Here is an 18,831-nt window from a genome sequence, read left to right on the forward strand (position 1 = left end):
TTCGAATAAACGGCTGAAAACCTTGACCTTTGGTTTCCTTCTCTTGTAAAGTGGACAGGGCTGGACCAGATGGATTCTGTTCCTCATCTTGGGAGTCTTCCCCTTAGCAGTATCCTTGAAATAAGGGGTCCTATGATATATTCACAGGCTTCAGGATAGTTGAAGCCCATACAAACAAAAGAAAAATTGGGGGTTTTGGTGTGCGTGAATAGGGGTGTATTTCTGGAGAGGACGTCCATAGCTTCCATCATATTCCCACAGGGCTCCATGGATCAAAAGGCTCAGAACAACTGATCTAAATGTCAGCTAAATCAGTGGAGGCTAGACAGCAGTCCTGAGCCCAGGCCAGTCAGCTCAAACAACCAAGTATGAGCAAAGCCATTCTATAGCCACAAAGGTTCTTCTACCATCTCAGACCATCTGGAAAGTGTGTGGTCACTACTGAAACCAGAGAAAGTGATTGGGTGGGGCAAGGCTTTGCATCTTCATGACTTTAAAGGAGAACAGTATGAATTTTATTGCAATAGTTAGAAGCATCATCTTTACACAGCTGATGGATTTGGTGGATCGCCGGACACTTGGAGACTTAGTGCCCTCTGGTCAGAGGAAAAGCAAGTGCCATTCCCGCTATTTTCTGGCTCCCCAGCAGTCGGCTCCTCCTGGAGCCAGTTCGAAATGTAGAATCTGGGACCTCATTCCCCACCTGCTGGGTCAGAACCTGCACCTAACAAGGTGATTCGTGTGCACCTTAAAATTAAAAAAGCACTGCTGGATTTTTGTGGATGGAAATTCACGGAATTAAAAAAGGAAGGGTAAAAGAAAAGTTGAGAGTGAAAATAGAATTAACAAATGAGAATGTGAGCAAACATCAGGAAAGAACAAAAGCCAAAAGCTGGCTTTTAGAAAAACAATGAAATTACTAAACCATAGGCCCAATTAATTTCAAAAGAATTAAATTGCAAAAGTTAGAAGAGAAGTAAAAAACCCCAATAAATGAGCCACTGATATACACTGTTCAAGGAATTTTAAGTGAAACTGGAAACTAATAACTGAAAAACAATGTTAAGATGATACGAATTTATAAGCTACCCAAATTGAAGCAAAAGGAAAGACAGACACTTAACTGATCAGTAACAAGATGAATTTTAAAAAAGGCAAAAAAAACCCGAAGGAAAAGCACATGGGGTCAATGGGTTCCTTGGAAAGTCTTTCCATAATGCGCAAACATTTTGTAATCACTTAAATGATTAAGTATAAGCAAAACATTCATACTTTCCGTTTTACAAATGAAAGCATGCAATTTAAAGCTGAGGCCGGTCTAAATATCACTCCAGTCCCCAAAGGGCACCCTGCCAAGCCTGCTGCACATCTTTGAGGCCTGTTTTGTATGAATACAGGATTCCACCATACATATGATACTATCAAAAATATGCCGTTTTCTTTTTCAAAAATGGCATCACATTGTACATACCGTTCCGCTTTCATCAATTTGCTTTCATCACTCAACATCACATTTTTGAGACCTACTCATATCCCAAGGTATCGATCTAATATGTTCCTTTCAACTACTCTTGCAGCGTTTCTCCAAGTTTTTGGACTGAGCCCTACAGTAAGAAATATATTTTCTATTGTGACACTTGTGAATATGCAAAACTGTTCACACTTGTGAATATGCAAAACTGAAACAAAAATCTCACCAAATAGTCAACCACACTATGTACAATGCACTCGGTTATTTTCTATTCTGTTTCACACTGTGTCACAACCCATTAAGTTGATTTACTGACCCCACTAATGGTCTGAACAGTCCCGGTCTTATTTAGCCCTTACTAAATAAATATTTATTTATTTATCCATCCCGCTGATGGATATTTACATTGTGGTCTTCAATTTTCCACTATTACAACAATGGTCAACGAACACTGTGCACGTGAATGTTTCTCTGGGGCAGATACCCAGGAGTGGAACCACAGGGTCCTAAGACATGGGCATTTATAATTTAGATAAACATCACACATTGCCTTCCAAAGCAGCTGTATCCATTAACTTTCACCAGCAATGCACAAAAGCACCTTGTCTTTCCCCCCTCACCAACTCAGTGTATTAGCAAATGTTCTGATCTTTTTTTTCCAATGTGATAGGTCACAAATGCCATTTCACTGTACTTCTGATTTGCATGGTTTATTTTAAGAGAATTTGTGCATCTTTTGTTTTTACGAGTCATTTATCCTTCTTTTCCTGTGAATTTCTGTTCCTGTCTTTTGTCCCTTCCTCAAGTCTACGATCTTTCTTTATTTTTGCATGTTAAAAAAAATTAGCTGCTTTTATCATATAGTTGCAACTACTTTTTTTTCCCCGATTATCACCTTTTCACTTTGTGGTGTTTTTCTAATGCAGAAGTTCTCATTTTTATGTTATCAAGTTTATCAATTTTTTATTTTATGTCTTTTGGGATTTGTGTCAAACTTAAGAAGGTCTCTCTATTCCAAGACTGTAGAAAACTCTTCTAGTACTTTTATGCTTTCATTTTTTTCTTTAAATCTTTGATCTATCTTTGATAGACTTATTTTGGTCTAAGGCACAAAGTAGAGATCCTGCTTTCTGCACACTCGCCCCCGCCCCAGACAGCTATCTAGTTGTGAAGATACGATCTTTCTCCACAAATTTGAAATACTGCCTTTATCGCAAATTACACACACACACACACACACACACACACACACACACACACAAGTATTTATTGGGGGGCTTCTCTATTCTGACCCATCACTTGTTTAATCTGTTTAATACTAAATTATCTTAATTATTGTAGCTTTTAAAATACTTACTATCTGTTAAGAGCTAGACACTCCCTTTTCTTTTTCATAATTTTTGGCATGTTAATTTTTCCAGATGAACTTAGAATCAGCTTTACTACCATCAAAATAATCCTACTGGTAATTTTATTGTGATCACATTTTAAATGTATAGACGTCATATTTTTGTAATACTTGACTCTTTCTTGCTGGGGTTATATTATCTTTCTGTTTAAGTGTTTCATGCCCCTTTGTAGCACTGAAGTTACACGTAAACATAATTTTATTAAGCTTGTAACTAGATATTTTATCTCTTTTGTTGCTTACATAAACGAATTTTTTTTCTTCCATCATGCTTTCTAGTTGGGTCTTGTTTATGTGGGCAAGGTATTGATTTTTGTGTATTATTTATTCACCCAACTACCTTACTGAATTTTTTAATTGTTTTACTTTTGCCTTCTTCTAGTTTTCATATCTCTTATGTCTTTCTCTTATCTAATTATACTAGCTTATCCCTCCAAAACAAGGTTATATAATTATGGTGCCTAATCATAATTTTAATGGGAAGGCATCTAAGACTCACCATTTCTACGCTAAGCAAAATTTGGCTACCAGCTTGACAAAGATGTATTTTCTCATGATGATATCTAATTATTCCTACATTATGAGTTTTTATTAGAAACAGATGCTTAATTTTTCATAAACCTTTTCAGCATCTTATTTTCTCCTTAGATCCTTCAATATTAATAGAACTCCTAAAAGTAACCTATCCTTGCATTCCTGTTCTGAAACCCATATGCCCATGGGGTGTTTTCATTGGGCTGCTGGATTGTATTTGTTAATCGTGTTATTAGGATTTTGCATCAATATGCAAAACTGAGATCACTCTGCAGTTCTGTGTGTGCACACGCTGCTCTTTTGTCACATTTTGTTACACTAGTTTCATAAAAAGAATTTAAGCATTCCTTTGTTGTTTGCTCTAGAATAATTTAAATGGCACTAGAATCACCAATGCCTTCAATATTTGAAAAAGTTTACCTGTGAAACTGTCTGGTCCTACAACTATTTTAAGGAAACACTCTTTAATAACTTTATCAATTTCTTCTATGATAATTGGTCTGTTTAAATTTTATTCTATTCTGGTGTCAGTTTGGGTTTTTGTTTTAATTTTTAAAGAACACATACTCTCATGTTACATAAACTGTTTCTAAACTTAGAAAAAGATCCTACCAGCACTACTGTAAGAAGTAAATATAGCCTCCACCCCAAACAGCCTGGTTCCTAATTTCTGCACCCATCCCCCGACTCCTCCTAAGACCTTATCCTTTCTTCTCACCACCACACTCATGTACAAAGAGAACAGACAGGTTTGCAATAAACCAGAAACACGCTAGCGCTCCTTGTGCACCTCCAGTCCCATCAAGGAAGGACTGTAGGCAACTGACCCAACTCCCTCCACCCCCCTCAGTGAAGTCCCTTCCAATTCTTCTGACCTGCTTTTCAGAGCCCTCACCCTACCCCACCTTTGAGGCCGGCAGCCACTTCACCTCACCCACACCAAATCCTCAGCCTCCTGATGGAGAGACATCATCCAGGAAGCCACAGGTGTTCATCACCAGGCACCTGCCAGATGCCTGGGGTACCTGGCATACAAGGGTCCTGCCCTAAAAGGATGTTATCTGAGTGACAGGTAAAGACCTGCCCACAAGTAATAACAAGGCCCAGAACGACTAGGTACAAAGTAGCTCAGAAGAGCAAAGAAGAGGACAGAGGACAGAGAAATCTCTGGGCGTTCAGAAAGGCAGTGGGGAATACACTTCAAGCGAGGGACCCAAAGGAGGATCAGCCCCGTGTGCTGATGGTTATGCGGTAGGATGCTGCCTGGCCAGAGAGGGGGGCAGGCAGATCAGCCTGGGCCCCAGGGGACCTGAGAGCCCCAGTGAGAAGTTTAGACATGACACAGCAGGCAGTGGGAGCCACTGGGGGCTCCTTGGCCGGGCAGTAACAGGAATAAAGTGAAGTTTTGGCCACACCCCCATATTCTATTATGTCAGACTCGCATTCAGAGAAATGACTAGCTGTGCCAAGAACTCGGTGAGCTGTGGGGAAGGGCCGTAAACCACAACCCTATGCTGATGCCACAAGTGACAATGGATACACACACACACACACACACACACACACACACACACACACAGGGCCCAGGTTCTAATTAAAGATTGGAATCATACCAGGGCACTAGGGTTTAAATAGTTTATTGCACTGCACAATAAAAACCACATTGCCACAAATCTCTAACCTCAGGGGGCATCTGTGCTCTGCCCAGCTCTTCTCAAATGTTACAGTATACCCGGATCACCTGAGGATCTTGTGAAAAATGCAGATCCTGATTCTGCAACTGTGGGTTCTGCACTGATATCTAAGAAGCGGGGCGGGGGGAAGGGGGAGTGATGCCGGATGCCACTGATCCAAGGACCACGCTTTGAGTAGCAGGCAGCCGACTATGGGCATTAATTACAGGCAGAGAGAGAGCTGAAGGGTGTCTGGGGTCTACAGCAGAGCACCCAAACTAACCAACTCATTATCTATTAAAAAAAATTCACCGCAGGGTTCAGTAACAGACAGGGCTCCCTCGAAGCTATTAGTAAATGGAAACCACCCCTGCATTTCACAACCACCATCTAATTACTCTCCCAGTAACCTTTCACAGCAGTCCTAAGCCAGCTCTTTCAAGTGTTGATGCCACTAATCAAGTCATAAAGCCTTAAAGCGTCATATTATTAACCTTGATAACAGAGCGTAAAACAAACCCAACAACAACCCCATTTGCCTTTCCTCTCAGCTGAGGCCATCAGTCAAGCTAACATTTGCGTTACATTACATCTGGATCAAGGGAAAACACATGTAACCAGTGAGAATCTCCTATCCGTGATGGACCATACAAGAGAAATTTATCAGCTCTTTTATGATCCTCTAAGAAGATTCTGGAAACCGATCGCAATCTGCCCCAATCCTAGCAACTTCTTTACTGCTCCCATCTCCTTGGGTATCTGGGAAGCCTGGAAGAAGTTTCTGCTCCTCCCCACCTCCCCTCAGGTCACCTACTTAGGCACAGAGTGACCCACTTCAACCCCATCACAAACCAGAGAGCTCCTCAACACGGCTCTATTCTGAAATCAGGTGGCCTGTGTTTCAAGCTGCATGCCTGTGATGCTTGGAAATGAGACGAGTGGTCCATCAACAGATTGTTCAAAGGTAGACTTGGACCCCGCCTCCATGTGACCCAGAAACTACACACACACACACACACACACACACACACACACAGAGCTATCAATTCAATGAATCAGGTGTCTACCATGTACAGAACCTCAACACCCTACTGTACTGTGGGCATTCAGAAAACACAATACCTGAACTTGAGAACTGGACGAAGAGGAGATACCCATGATCATGCAGCAACCATACTTTAAGTTCCCCGATGGCCGACACCCACCAACCTGGAGAATTTCCTGTATTGTCGCCTAAAATTCTACAGAATATAGCTAATGACAACTTTTCGGTGAAGACTAGGCCTTTGGCTCTGAAAGGAAATACACCTGAGGACATGTTCTGCTCGGGGTGAGTTGACTAAGCAATACCTAAGGAACAAGAATGAATCTGCCCTCCAAGGGCCGGGGGCAAATGACTCACCCAAGATCACACAGTGAGTTTCAAAGCTGGGAGCAGAACTTAGGTCCTTCAACTCCCAGATCGAAGTTCTTTCAACTAAATCACAATCCGCTCACCTCCACTTTGGAACTTCCCTATGAAATCAGAAAGTTTGCCACTGCTTTGCTTTCTTTATTCCCCTCCAACCACAACCAGCCGTTAGGACCCCCTTTCTCTTGGGGAAGCAACATATGTTATTCAACCCATCGGAGAGTGGGTACGGTTCTGCCCTCTGTGAGTTGGGCAGAGGACAAAGCAAAGTCACATCCCCTCTTCAGGACTTAACGTGAAGAGGTTAATGGAGATGACGTCTAAGGGTCTAAGACCCTTTCCTGCTTTAAAGGGAATCAACGGAAGCTACACTTTGCAGTTAGGAGGGAACAGGGGGTCCCCCGAGCCACGGCCCTTACGTCATCCCGTGCTGTGCAGGGAGGATGGGCTGGTCCAGGCAACTGATAAGCTGTAGTACACAAAGAATCTATCCACCAATCGCTTCCCATAATCCACACAGAGCTCCCCTAGCCCACAGAAGAGGAGGAACGGCCAGCTACCAGCTGTCTTCGCCAACTTGCCAGGAAGAATTCTTAATTAAAGTTCTTTGTTGCATTGCAGTATTATTTCCTTTTTAAATTATAAAATTGATTTGTGTTCATTACAAAAAACAAAAAAAAAATTTTATTTTTAATAACTTTTTTTAAAAATCATAAAATAAATATACAGTCATTACAGAAAAATCAACACTTGTTAAAAGGAAGTCCCAATTGCAAACAAATCTAATTCTATTTGTTAATTAAATCACATTCCCATTGAGACGCAAAGAAACCCAAGAGTTGGAACTGACCTTAGAGACGTACAGGTAGCATCCTGAGCCATGCCATATAATGTCAAGGGGAATAGTTAGGGATTCAGAGTAATGATCCAGTCCAAGCCCCTATCTCCACTGTCCCTAACAGGTGGCCACTCAGCCTCTGCTTGAACACTTCCTGCTTTCCAGCCCTTTTCCAGGCAGCCTGGGCCATTTTGGGAACACTCTCAATGGTTATTCCTGCAGTAGAGGGTAGTCATTACACCCAAAGGCTAGTGAGAGCCTGGACGGTTCAATTACACACACGGCCTCCTATATGCTCCACGACCCTGGGAAAGTCACTTAACCTCTTCGAACTTGAATATCCTCATTGCTAAGATGAGGATGATAATACCTGCATGAAAAAGTCATCGTGAGATTTCAATGAGAAAATGTATACTCACTCAGCAAAGTGCCTAGCCCAATGTAAGTGCTCCATAAACAGCGAGTAGCAGTATTAAATGGTAGCTCATAACAATAGTTTTCCAACTTTTTCCACCTTACCCCAATCAAAGAAATTATACTTTATATCATGACACAATACACAAAATCTCTATCTACCCATATAGCTCTCTTCCTCAGCGCTGCCTACGAAGGTGGCAGCCACCTCCTGCTTTAAAGGGAATCAACTCAGCATCATGCTACCCTCAGACCCGTCATGAAGCCCAAGATCGTCAAAAAACGACCAAGGTGGTCATCCAGCACCAGTCAGACAACAGATATGTCAAAATTAAGCATAACTGGCGGAAACCGAGGGCATTGACAATAACCAGGTGCACAGAAGAGTCAAGGACCAGATCGTGATGTCCACCATTGGTGATGGGAGTAACAAGAAAACAGAGCACATGCTGCCCAGTGGCTTTCGGAAGCTCCTGGTCCACAATGTCAAGGAGCTGGAAGTGCTGCTGATGTGCAATAAATCTTACTGTGCTGAGACTGTCACGTCTCCTCAGAACCGCAAAGCCATTGTGGAAAGACCAGCCCAGCTGGTCATCAGTCACCAATCCCAATGCCAGGCTGCACAGCAAAGCAAATGAATAGACAGCTTTTGTGCACATTGTATTGTGTTAACAAAACCACAAAATTCTGTCAAAAAATATACAGAAAACTGAACAAATATTTTCAAGAAACAATGCTAATCCATACACATCTGATCCACTCATGATTTTTCTGCCCCTATTCTATTCCTTCCTTTCTATTCTATTTCAGTTTTTTAAATTGCTGGTCTTGATTACTACATTGACAATTGATTGCAAATTGCACTTTGAAAAACACTGACTTACAAAGACCAAATATCTCCCCCTGTAGCTTCTACCTTTCAATCCTAGCTTTACCTTCTGGAACCACACAGAACAACTTCGCACCATCATCCACATGGTGAATTTTTAAGCGTTTGAAGCATTCCGTGTTCTCGCAGTCACTCACTGTTTGTGATCTGGCTTCCCGATCCCACTTCATCTACATCTCCTCCTCTGGACTCTTTCCTTCCTTGGCAAGCTTTCCTCCTTTATTCACTGCTGTCCAGAAGGGCCACGCCCACTTAGCAGGTGCTCTGCTCCTCAGTGGCTTCTAGGTCACCTCAGGTCAAGCAGCCTGACCCGAACATCTTTTTGTACCTTCCCACCAGATGCGCTCTTCATCTCCAGAGGAACTCATCTACTACCGTCTTTCCCTGAAAATAAGACCTAACCAGAAAATAAGCCGTAGCATGATTTTTCAGGATGCTCGTAATATAAAATAAGTCCTAATGCATCTTTTGGAGCAAAAATTAATATAAGAACCAGTCTTATTTTTGGGGAACTATGGTAGGGCTTATTTTATATTACGAGCATCCTGAAAAATCATCCTAGGGCTTCTTTTCTGGTTAGGTCTTATTTTCAGGGAAATACGGTAGATTTTTTTCAGCCCAACCGACTCCTCTCTGGTTCTTTCATACTAAGGTGTTCCCTCTAGTTCCTACTCTGTCCTTCCACAAATGACATTAGGAGGCCTCAAGGCCCATCGCCGAGAAGAGCGAAAGTGAGGAAGAGTTTCAATATGTATATCAGAACCCGAATCTACCCCCAGAAAATGCTTCCTTCTTACTCATTTCTGAACTAGCTCTGCCTGCTAAACCTGGAACCAACCCGAGGGGCCTCATCACCCAGCCAGCCTGTCCCTTCATGGTGAAAGCAGCCCTGTGATAGGGAATCTCCCACCTGGTTGCAAACCCAGCCCTTCAGAGCTGAGATCTCCCAGCACCACCTTGCATGTGCAGGAAACGCTAGATATCAGATACAGCCACAGTTTCCCATTTCCTATCTGCACCTGTGGTCATCAAAAAATCCGTTCGTGGTAATAAAAAATAAATAAAATGCATACACATGTACCAAGTGTCGCTACTCTGATGGTTAACATTTTGTAATTTGGGTTTAAAGAAAAGAAAAAGTTTCCAAAGCAGAAACCAAAAAAGTCTACTAGGCCTTCAAATGCCGAGCCAGTTCCTCCTCACGCCCGTTTCTATCATGGTACTTGGAGATCTCGTCACAAACATTCAAGAGAGTCTCTCCGCTAGAAAGGAACTTCCCACACCCACCACCCAACACTTACGGTTTTATTACATATATGTACATATATATATACACACATACATATATATATATGTATGTGTGTATGTATATATATATATATATATATCTGCATCGCTGAACAATGTATTTTAAACTTTTTGTTGACTTTAAAATGTACTGAAAAGTACCATGCTGTATGGAAAATTCTGGGCCTTGCTTTTTAAAATTCGACCTTAGGTTACTAAGACTCACTCCTATGGCTGCAGATACATGTTGTTCGTTCATGTTGCTGCTGCTGTAAACAGCGCATCAGATGCCATGGTGTGTTTACCCATTCTCCAGCTGATGGACATTTGAGTTTCCAGCTTTCTCCCAGTGCTACTGGGAACATTCTTAGTATACATCTCCTGGTGCCCACGTAAATGCGTTTCCATGATTATTATGTACCTAGCAGTGGAAATGCCAGGCCACACAGTATGTGCATGTACAACTTTACAAAATGATAATACCAAACTGGTTTCCAAAGTGGGTGCATCGGTTTACCCTCCTTACCAGCAGTACGTAAGGGACCATAGCAATCGATGTCTTCTCCGACGCTTGCTATTACACAACTTCTCGATGTTTGACAATCAAATGGGGATAAGATGGAATCTCCTTGCGATTTTTGTATTCCATGATTACTAATGGAATTAAGTGTCTCTCCCAACCTAATGCCCTATAGTTTTCTTTCACAGCTCTTATCAGAGTCTATAATTAAACATTTGTGGGATTATTTGATTAAAGCCCATCGCCAGGCCTGTTTTCTTTACCACTGCACATTGTACAACAGGCACAAAGTAGAGCCTCTGTGTATGTGTTGCATGAATAAATGCATGAACAGCTGTGTAAATGAGACAATCCAGTTAGTCTTCAGGCTCTAACCTGATTTTATTAAAAGCCTGCGCTCATGAGTCAGCGTCTGATCTCCCCAACTAAGGTATCAAGGTAGGGATAGAGATAAGATATTATAGAGCCTCTGAACTTGGATTGAAGGGAGGGAAGGGTCCACAAAGGACAGAGCCAAGTCCAGTCTTGGTCCTTAAACCAATAAGAGTAAAATAACTACTGTTGTAATCGTGAGCCTAATAATGGACCACACACTTCACAGCAAATAGTAACAGCTCTTATTTATATAGCATGCTTATTATACGGCAAGCACTGTTACATGCTTACTGGATTATTCATCTGATCCTTACAACATCCCTAGGGAATGGATATGACCGCCCCATTTTACAGCAAAGGAAACAGGCTCAGAGAGTCTAAGGAAGTATCCATACGGCACATAAAGGACAAACCCAGAGTCAGAGTCAAATACAGGTCCGACTCGCCCCAGAACCCATTCCCTTTCCACACACCTGTGTCTACCCTGTACCTTGGGGTTTTCTGACTTCTCTGCAGGGGGTTGCCTTTCCTCCCCAATCACCCCCACAAAGCTCCTCAGATTCCAAGTTGTTCTCCACAGTCCACAGATGCTCTCCCTGCACTGGGGGAGTAGTACTCAAGTAAAAGGTCCATCTGCACATAAACATTTGCACTGGACACACACTAACCTGGCAGATCTCTGGCTGCAAAATGCTGGATGCCACCCAGGAGGTGACACAAGGATATCACCCATGCCTGGCTCTCCCAATTTCTTCTAACCAATGGAGGTTCTGCAGAAAACAGCTCCTTTTTCAACTTTGAAAAGATTTTTACTGCAACTGGAAACAAACATCTAATAAATACCTACTATACCTGGGGCACATGACAGGCCTTACCTCAGCAAGAAATACTATATAACCATTCAAATTATACAATCCAGGCCAGTGCATGGAAATATGCAGGTGAAATTATGTTAAGTGGGGGGAGAAAAGCAACTCAAAAATAGTATCTATATGCCAAATCAAGTATACACAGTACCCCCAGGGACACTGGTAGATAATATAAACGGAACTGAGTGTTCACTTGAACCTTTTCTTTAGTCAAGTTGCTTAAGTTTCCTATGCCTCCCCCGCAGAGCTACTTGTCAACTATGTATAAAGGGTTGCAAAGCAATGCTACCAATGGTAGCAAAGAATTATTCCCAGCAAGAATGAAAGCTCCCTGAGGGTCCTGTCTGTTTTGTTCATAGCTGTGTCTCTAATGAAGGAGTTGAAGGGGTGAGCAACTGTAGCCTGCCTGCTAAATCCCACCCACCCCCTGGTTTTGTAAAGCCAGTTTGATGGCAACGCATCCATGTATGTCTATAGCTGCTTGTCTATACTATATGCCGTCTATACCATGGCAGAGTTGAGTACTTAGGACAGAAACATGGCCCACAAAGCTGAAAATATTTACTCTCTAGCCTTTTATGAAAAGTTTGCCAATCCTTAATCTAATGCTTAGCTTGGTATTCTGCATAGAGTGAGGATTCAATAATATTTATTGAATTAGTTATTTCAAATAAGCTCAAATCAATCTAATACATAAGAACAAAGACTGTATTTATTAGCCAGGACACATAACAACAGATGCCCAGCAAATAAGAAAACAAAGCGGGGGAGAGACTCCTGACGTCCTAGAGCAGTTTCTTCTCTCGTGGTGGAGATGGATCACACTGAGTCATATAGAGTCCAGAGATGCAGTGACAGACAGCAGGTAGGTGCTTGGCAGGCCACCTGGGCCAGTAGCAGGAGTCAAGTTTGGATAACCCGTCAAGATGCTGTAATAATACCCAAGTGGGGCTCAAAGCAGGATTTTGGCTGCCGTAGCCTCATATTCTAAACAACTAAGATACAGGCCGAAAACCAACCAGGCTGGAAGCACTTCATTTATCTCCTATGTAAATTCTGGCCGGGACAATGCATCAGTAAACAATTGTAAGCTCTATTATTTTCCCCTTAATGTATCAGTACATCTGCATTATAAGGCAATTGTATATTTTTAGTTCTGCAGACTCAATTTCTCAGAGGCTAATCATTCAGCTAGTGGCTTTCTGAAGCTCATTATGGCCCCAGAACCAGAAGATAGGAGAGAGGAAATGAAAGGAGGTGAAACTATAATCAGTTGGTGTTGCTACTTTATTAGCAGATGAGATACCAAGATTGGGGTGGCAGAGTGGTAACGGGTGAAACCCCAGGTCTTAAGAGCCAAGGCTCCCATCAGGCTTATTCTCAGCTCTCCACATCTGACACCACTACACGTTGATAGCCTATCAATAACTCTGTTGTACTCTTGTATTGATCCAAGACTATTACTACTCCTTTGTTCATGAAGAAAAACCAAGAGTCCAAAGGAGATTCAGAATCAGAGCTCCAAGGCCTACAACAAACCCTTGGCCTGCTGAAGTCAGGGGACAGGTCTACCCCACTCTGAAAAGCCTGAGCATGGATTCATTTAGGGAAATGTTTCAAAAAGAATGCTGGGAGGAGTCTATGCCACTTCCTCATCGGCCGCTGCCCCCTCCCTCCCTTCCACACACATTAATTATTCCCAGCAGGCCTTCCCACTTCCCAGGAACCCACAGATCCAGGAGAAGTTCAACACACTGGCTCTCAGCCACTGGGCTACACCCAAGGTCCTCTGGTTGTGTCCCTCCTGTAGAATGAGCGGTGACTAGAGATTTGACTCCAGTCCCAGGCCCGCAGCCCCTTCAAGCCTGTCTGTAACCACAATAGGCACCCCATAGCTGCTACCAAACAAATGAATGAAATGCACTCATTATTTTAAGTGAAAACGAAGTCACACTCAAGGAAGACCACATCCCTAATTCCTCCAGCTGAACCACGGGAAACCCACCTCACTTCTCACTTCTCTCTTCTCTCTCCTCTCGGCTCTCTCCAGCCTGCCTTTTTCCTTCCACCCTGAGTACTGGTGACTGGAGAAACCCTTCCCTGCAGGAAGGTCGCGTTCTCCTTTCTGGCTGACAGTAAACCCTTCCTCAGAGGTACCCTAGGAGGTCTGGGGCCCCTGCTCACCTTACCCAGTGGACTTCAAGCCACCCTAAGTGGACCAACCACAGGAGAAAACCAGGCAGGGGAATACAAGGAAGCACCCGCCACTGCGGCCTCCTCTCACTTTCCCCGGGGCCTCAGCTCTGTCAGATTTTGAAGCATAATGAGTTTTGTTTCATAACAGTCTTAAGTGAACTGGAAGGGGGCAGGGGATGACAGTGATAAAAATCTTAATTTAAAAAAAATTCCTACAGGCAAAGAGATTTTCCAGATTCTAAGATGTGATAAGTCTCTTGAGCTGGGGTTCCTACACAGCCGCCCAAGGACCCAGCCTTCAACATACATTTCCTGGGTGCCAACTAGGCGTCTGGCAGGATTCTGGGTGTTTAGGATGCTGCAGTGAGCAAATACACAAAGATCCCTGGCTTCTGGGAGCTCATATGCTAGGAGGGAGGAGACAGACGATAAAAATAATGAATAAGTAAACTATATGAGACGTTCGAGGTTAAAGTGTTTAGATGAAAAAGGAAAAGAACAGATAAAGGGGATGGGGAAATCAGGCAGAAGGCAGGGTGCAGGGTTAAATATAGCAGGCTCAATGAGAAAGAGAGACACCTGAGCAAAGACCAGAAGGAGGAGAGTGAGTAATACAAGTGGGTATCTAGGTTCTGGAAGAGCAATCAAGCAGAGAGAATGGCCTGTGCAAAGGCCCTGGCAAGATCATGCCAGGTATGTTCAAGGAACAGCCAGGAGGCCAGAGTGGCTGGAGCAGCGTCAGCAAAGTGGAGAACAGTAGAACGAAGCTAGTGTCACAGAAGCACGGTGGAGAGGGGGCAGGACTCTGGCTTTCAATGACTGAGGAAGGGGCCACTGAAAGGCTGTAAGCAGGGAAGAGATAGGTTCCCCTTTAATTCTCTGCCCTCCCGCCATTCTTCCTGGCCACTTCCTTTGATACGATTGAATAAAAGGGCTCAAAGCGATCCCTCCTGCAAAACCTTCTCCGACTAATCATTGCAAGTTATCCACTCAAACAACTCAAAGTAAAACAGGCAATTCTCATACCTACACTCCCCTCCAATCAACTCTGGACCCAAAAGGCAAAGTGGGTAATAAGATGCAGAGGGGAATGGGTACCAGGAAAATATGACAGACAGAGAGGGACACGAAGATATACACGGAAAAGTAAAGAAAGCTCCAAAGAGAGGCAAAGTCCATCAGGTTCCTTCCTCTGCATCCACTCCCTGCAGTTAGTTTACTAGGTCCAAAGCACCAGCGCTTAACCTTTTCAGTCTCTACTGCCCTGTGGCTGGCCTGATACTCCAGTCAGCGGATGAGCCCTCTCTTTATACCTCTTTACTCTTTATCCTGGTGTTAAGTGGAAATGGGAAGAGAGGAAAGAGAAACATTACTTTACTCTTTCTCTCTAAACTGCAAAGGCAGTGAGCGGCCTAGCTAACACTAACCAGTCAAACCAGAGATGGAAGCACAAAGTCCCTTGTCATTAAATCCACATCAGGGATTGCCAACAGATTCACCCCCAGCCACTAGGCAACCTTACCTGGTCACTCTATAAAGTGAGCTGCCATCACACAGCCCCAATCCCAACAGCAACTTCTGTCCATGGCACCTCCTTCCCCAAACTGTTCCCCAGCAACCACACTGCAGAGGAGATAAATAATGCCCAATGAAGAAAAGGCTGGGGAAGCCCTGGAATAAGCTAAAATTGGTAGAAAGGAAGTAATACATTAAAACAATTAGCTCAGGGCGGCCGGATGGCTCAGAGCGTGAGCTCTGAACAACAGGGTTGCCGGTTCGATTCCCAAATGGGCCAGAGAGCTGAGCCCTCCACAACTAGATAGAAGACAGCGAGCTGCTGGTGGGGTGGTTGGATGGGCTCAGTTGGTCAGAACACAAGCTCTCAACAACAAGGTTGCCAGTTCAATTCCCGCATGGGATGGTGGGTTGTGCTCCCCCACAACTAAGATTGAAAATGGCGACTGGACTTCGAGCTGAGCTGCGCCCTCCACAACTAGATTGAAGGATAATGACTGATGGGTCCTGGAAAAACACACTGTTCCCCAATATCCCCCAATTAAAAAGAAATTTTTTTTTAAATTTATAACTAAAAAATTAAAATAAAACAATTAGCTCAAAGTGGTACAGTGTAGTAGCTAAAAGCATGGGCTATGGGATCTAGAGCCAGAATGTATGACACAGCTCTGCATTTGGCTAAGTGTGTGACTTTGGAAGTTACCTGTATGACCGCAGACAAGTTACCTACCCTCTCAATGCCAGAGATTCCTCACCTTTCAAAAGGTGAGAAAGGAGGCCGTGCCTGGCCTGAGACAGGAAGGAGGTGACCCAGCAAGAGGACAGTGAGAGGACAGTCCTGAGGACAGTTCCAAAGACAGAGGAAGATAAGGAGCCAGTAACTAAGGAATAGGCACTAGAAATAGGCACTAATAGGATCATTATTAGTACCTGTGTCCTGGGGCTTTTAGCAGAATTAAAGTTTGTATTATAAAAGCATGTAAAAGAATGTCTGGTACATGGTAAGCATTATATGAGTATTTCCAAAGAAAGAAAAATACTTTTTTTTAAAAAAGGGAAACTTCCTTCTGAACCGTCAGAGAAAAAGGTCTACAGTTTTTTATATGTACATGACTTATGCATGAACACAATTCCTACTGATTAATATTTTCAATTCTGGTAATTCCTATTCCATATTTTTAAAATATTAATAAAATGTTTTGGCACAAAGATATTCATTGCAGCATTATTTACAAAAGTAAATTATGGGAAATGACCTAAATATCTGACAATAGAAGAATGACTGAGTAGATTATAAAGTAAACAGGGGCTTTGTGCAGATATTAAAAATCACCTAATGAAGAAATTTTACAGACACAGAAATACGTACAATGCCAAATAATAAAAGATAAAAAATTAGACTTCACTTTCAGCTATTATGACAAAACAGCGATTAAACTAACCCTCCTATACAGAACACCTATAAAAGATAGATAAAATACCAAACAATAATAACAATAATAACAACTGTGTGAAAGTATGGGAGTACAATAAGACAGCTAGTACTTGAGGGACTACGCCCCATAAGGAAAGGGAAGCTCAGTGAGGTGTATATCAGTAGCTAACATTTCCCCTCAGGACATTTTCTAATCTGGTAGAAGGAACACTGAGGTAAAACAGAAAGCAGCAAATTAAAGCTCGCAGCAACTTTCTTCCTGGACTGGAAAGACAAAAACTGGAATTCAGGGCTATGAAGATATCCTGGATTTGACAGGCCAAGGTCCCAGAGAAAAGAGAACCACACAAATGGTGAACTGGAAGATAGGTCAGTAGAAAAAAAATAGTCATACTGAGGCACAGAAAATATAAACAAGTTTCAGGGACATGTAGGATACCATGAAAGGGTATACGATATCTCAAGAAATCTAAGAGGAGAGAAATAATGAGGCAAAAGTACTATTTGAAGAGCCCAAGAACTTTCTAAAACTGACACACACACAAAAATCAAGCCATGAATTCTGGAAGCTCTCCAAACTCCATGTGCCCACTTGTGCATATGCATATCTTAGTAAAACTGCCAAAAAATAAAGCTAAAGAGAAAAAAATAAGTTACTCTCAAAGGAGCCACAATAAAATTGACAGATGACTTTTTAATAGAAATGAAGGAATCCAGAAGACAACGAAACAATACCTTTAAAGTATTTTTTTAAAGACAAACTATAATTCTATACCCAGTGAAAATATCCTCCAAATACGAAGGTGAAAAAAATCATTTTCAAACAAATAAAAACCAAGAGAATTATGATACCAGCAGACACTCTATACACACACACACACACACACACACACACACACGAAAAACTGAAGTGAGTTTTCAGACAGAAGGAAATTAATTCAAGAGAGGAGCAGGAGCATGGTTATACAAGAAGAAATGAAAAACACCAAAAAGAGTAAAACCTGTGGATTAATCTAAGTTATTATTGACTTTTTAAAACAATGACTTATGCTGTTTCATATAGAGATAATTAAAATCACAAGGCCTCAAAAGGCATTAAGGTGGTAAAAGGAGTCTAAGTGTCGTAAGAAGCTTGTATTGCCCAGGAAATGGTTAAAGAATTAATTTAGGGTAGGCTCAAAAAAAAAATCATACACACAAAGCATCCAAATAGATGATAGATAGATAGATGAATTAATACTAGAAAGAAACACACCATTTTGTTAAACAGAGGTTCTATCAAGATGATGAAATTACTGGTTTTCATTTTCTTTATACTTTTCAGCATTTTCAGTAGAATAGTTTTTTCCTTAATATTTAGTTTCATATAAAAATACTACAGTATTTTCTTATAGTTGAGGGAGGTGAAAGTAGCCTTCATTTTCCTATAAAGTTTCAAAAAGTACAAATTCCTAGAAAATTGGATAGAGATCCTATAATTCTGCAGCCAATTAGCAACATTTGTTTGTATGAGTGAAGAATGCTGTTCGCCTGCCTACACTGACCAGATATCTGATATATTCTGCACCCCAGACAGGGAATGACTCCTCACTCACTCGGTGTTTGGTGTGAGAGAAGCACTCCTGAAGTCGTCTTCCCATAAACATGAGGAAATTTTAACTCAGCAGAAAGAATCACTTTTGATAGTAATGCAGGTTATTTGCATAATCTTTCCACAACAGAAATCCAAAGATCTTGCTAAATTAACAAATAATAGTCATCATGCAAGAGACATTCATACTCCACCTTGCAGCAAGAAAAAATGGAGCCCAGAGCAGTGACGTTTCTTGTTTCGAAGGTAATCTATGCTATACAAGAATTACCATTTTTGAAAAACAATATTATTAGGGCTGCTGAAGAGAGGTGGGTGCTCTCATATGTTGGTAGTGTGAATAAAAATTAATTATTAAATTTTTGTGAGGCACAATTAGGAAATATTATTGAGAACCTTAAAAAT

General features: G+C 42.0%; 1 protein-coding gene and 1 pseudogene across 15 annotated transcripts in view; one reads left to right on the plus strand and one right to left on the minus strand.

Annotated features, from left to right (window-relative positions):
* TRERF1 (transcriptional regulating factor 1) overlaps nt 1–18,831 on the minus strand; it is a 193,525-nt gene that overhangs the window by 160,850 nt on the left and 13,844 nt on the right. The gene's annotated exons all lie outside the window — the stretch shown is intronic.
* LOC117018942 (60S ribosomal protein L32-like) lies at nt 6,277–8,391 on the plus strand (annotated as a pseudogene).

Source organism: Rhinolophus ferrumequinum, chromosome 3 (assembly GCF_004115265.2).
Source record: "Rhinolophus ferrumequinum isolate MPI-CBG mRhiFer1 chromosome 3, mRhiFer1_v1.p, whole genome shotgun sequence".
Lineage (NCBI taxonomy): Eukaryota > Metazoa > Chordata > Mammalia > Chiroptera > Rhinolophidae > Rhinolophus > Rhinolophus ferrumequinum.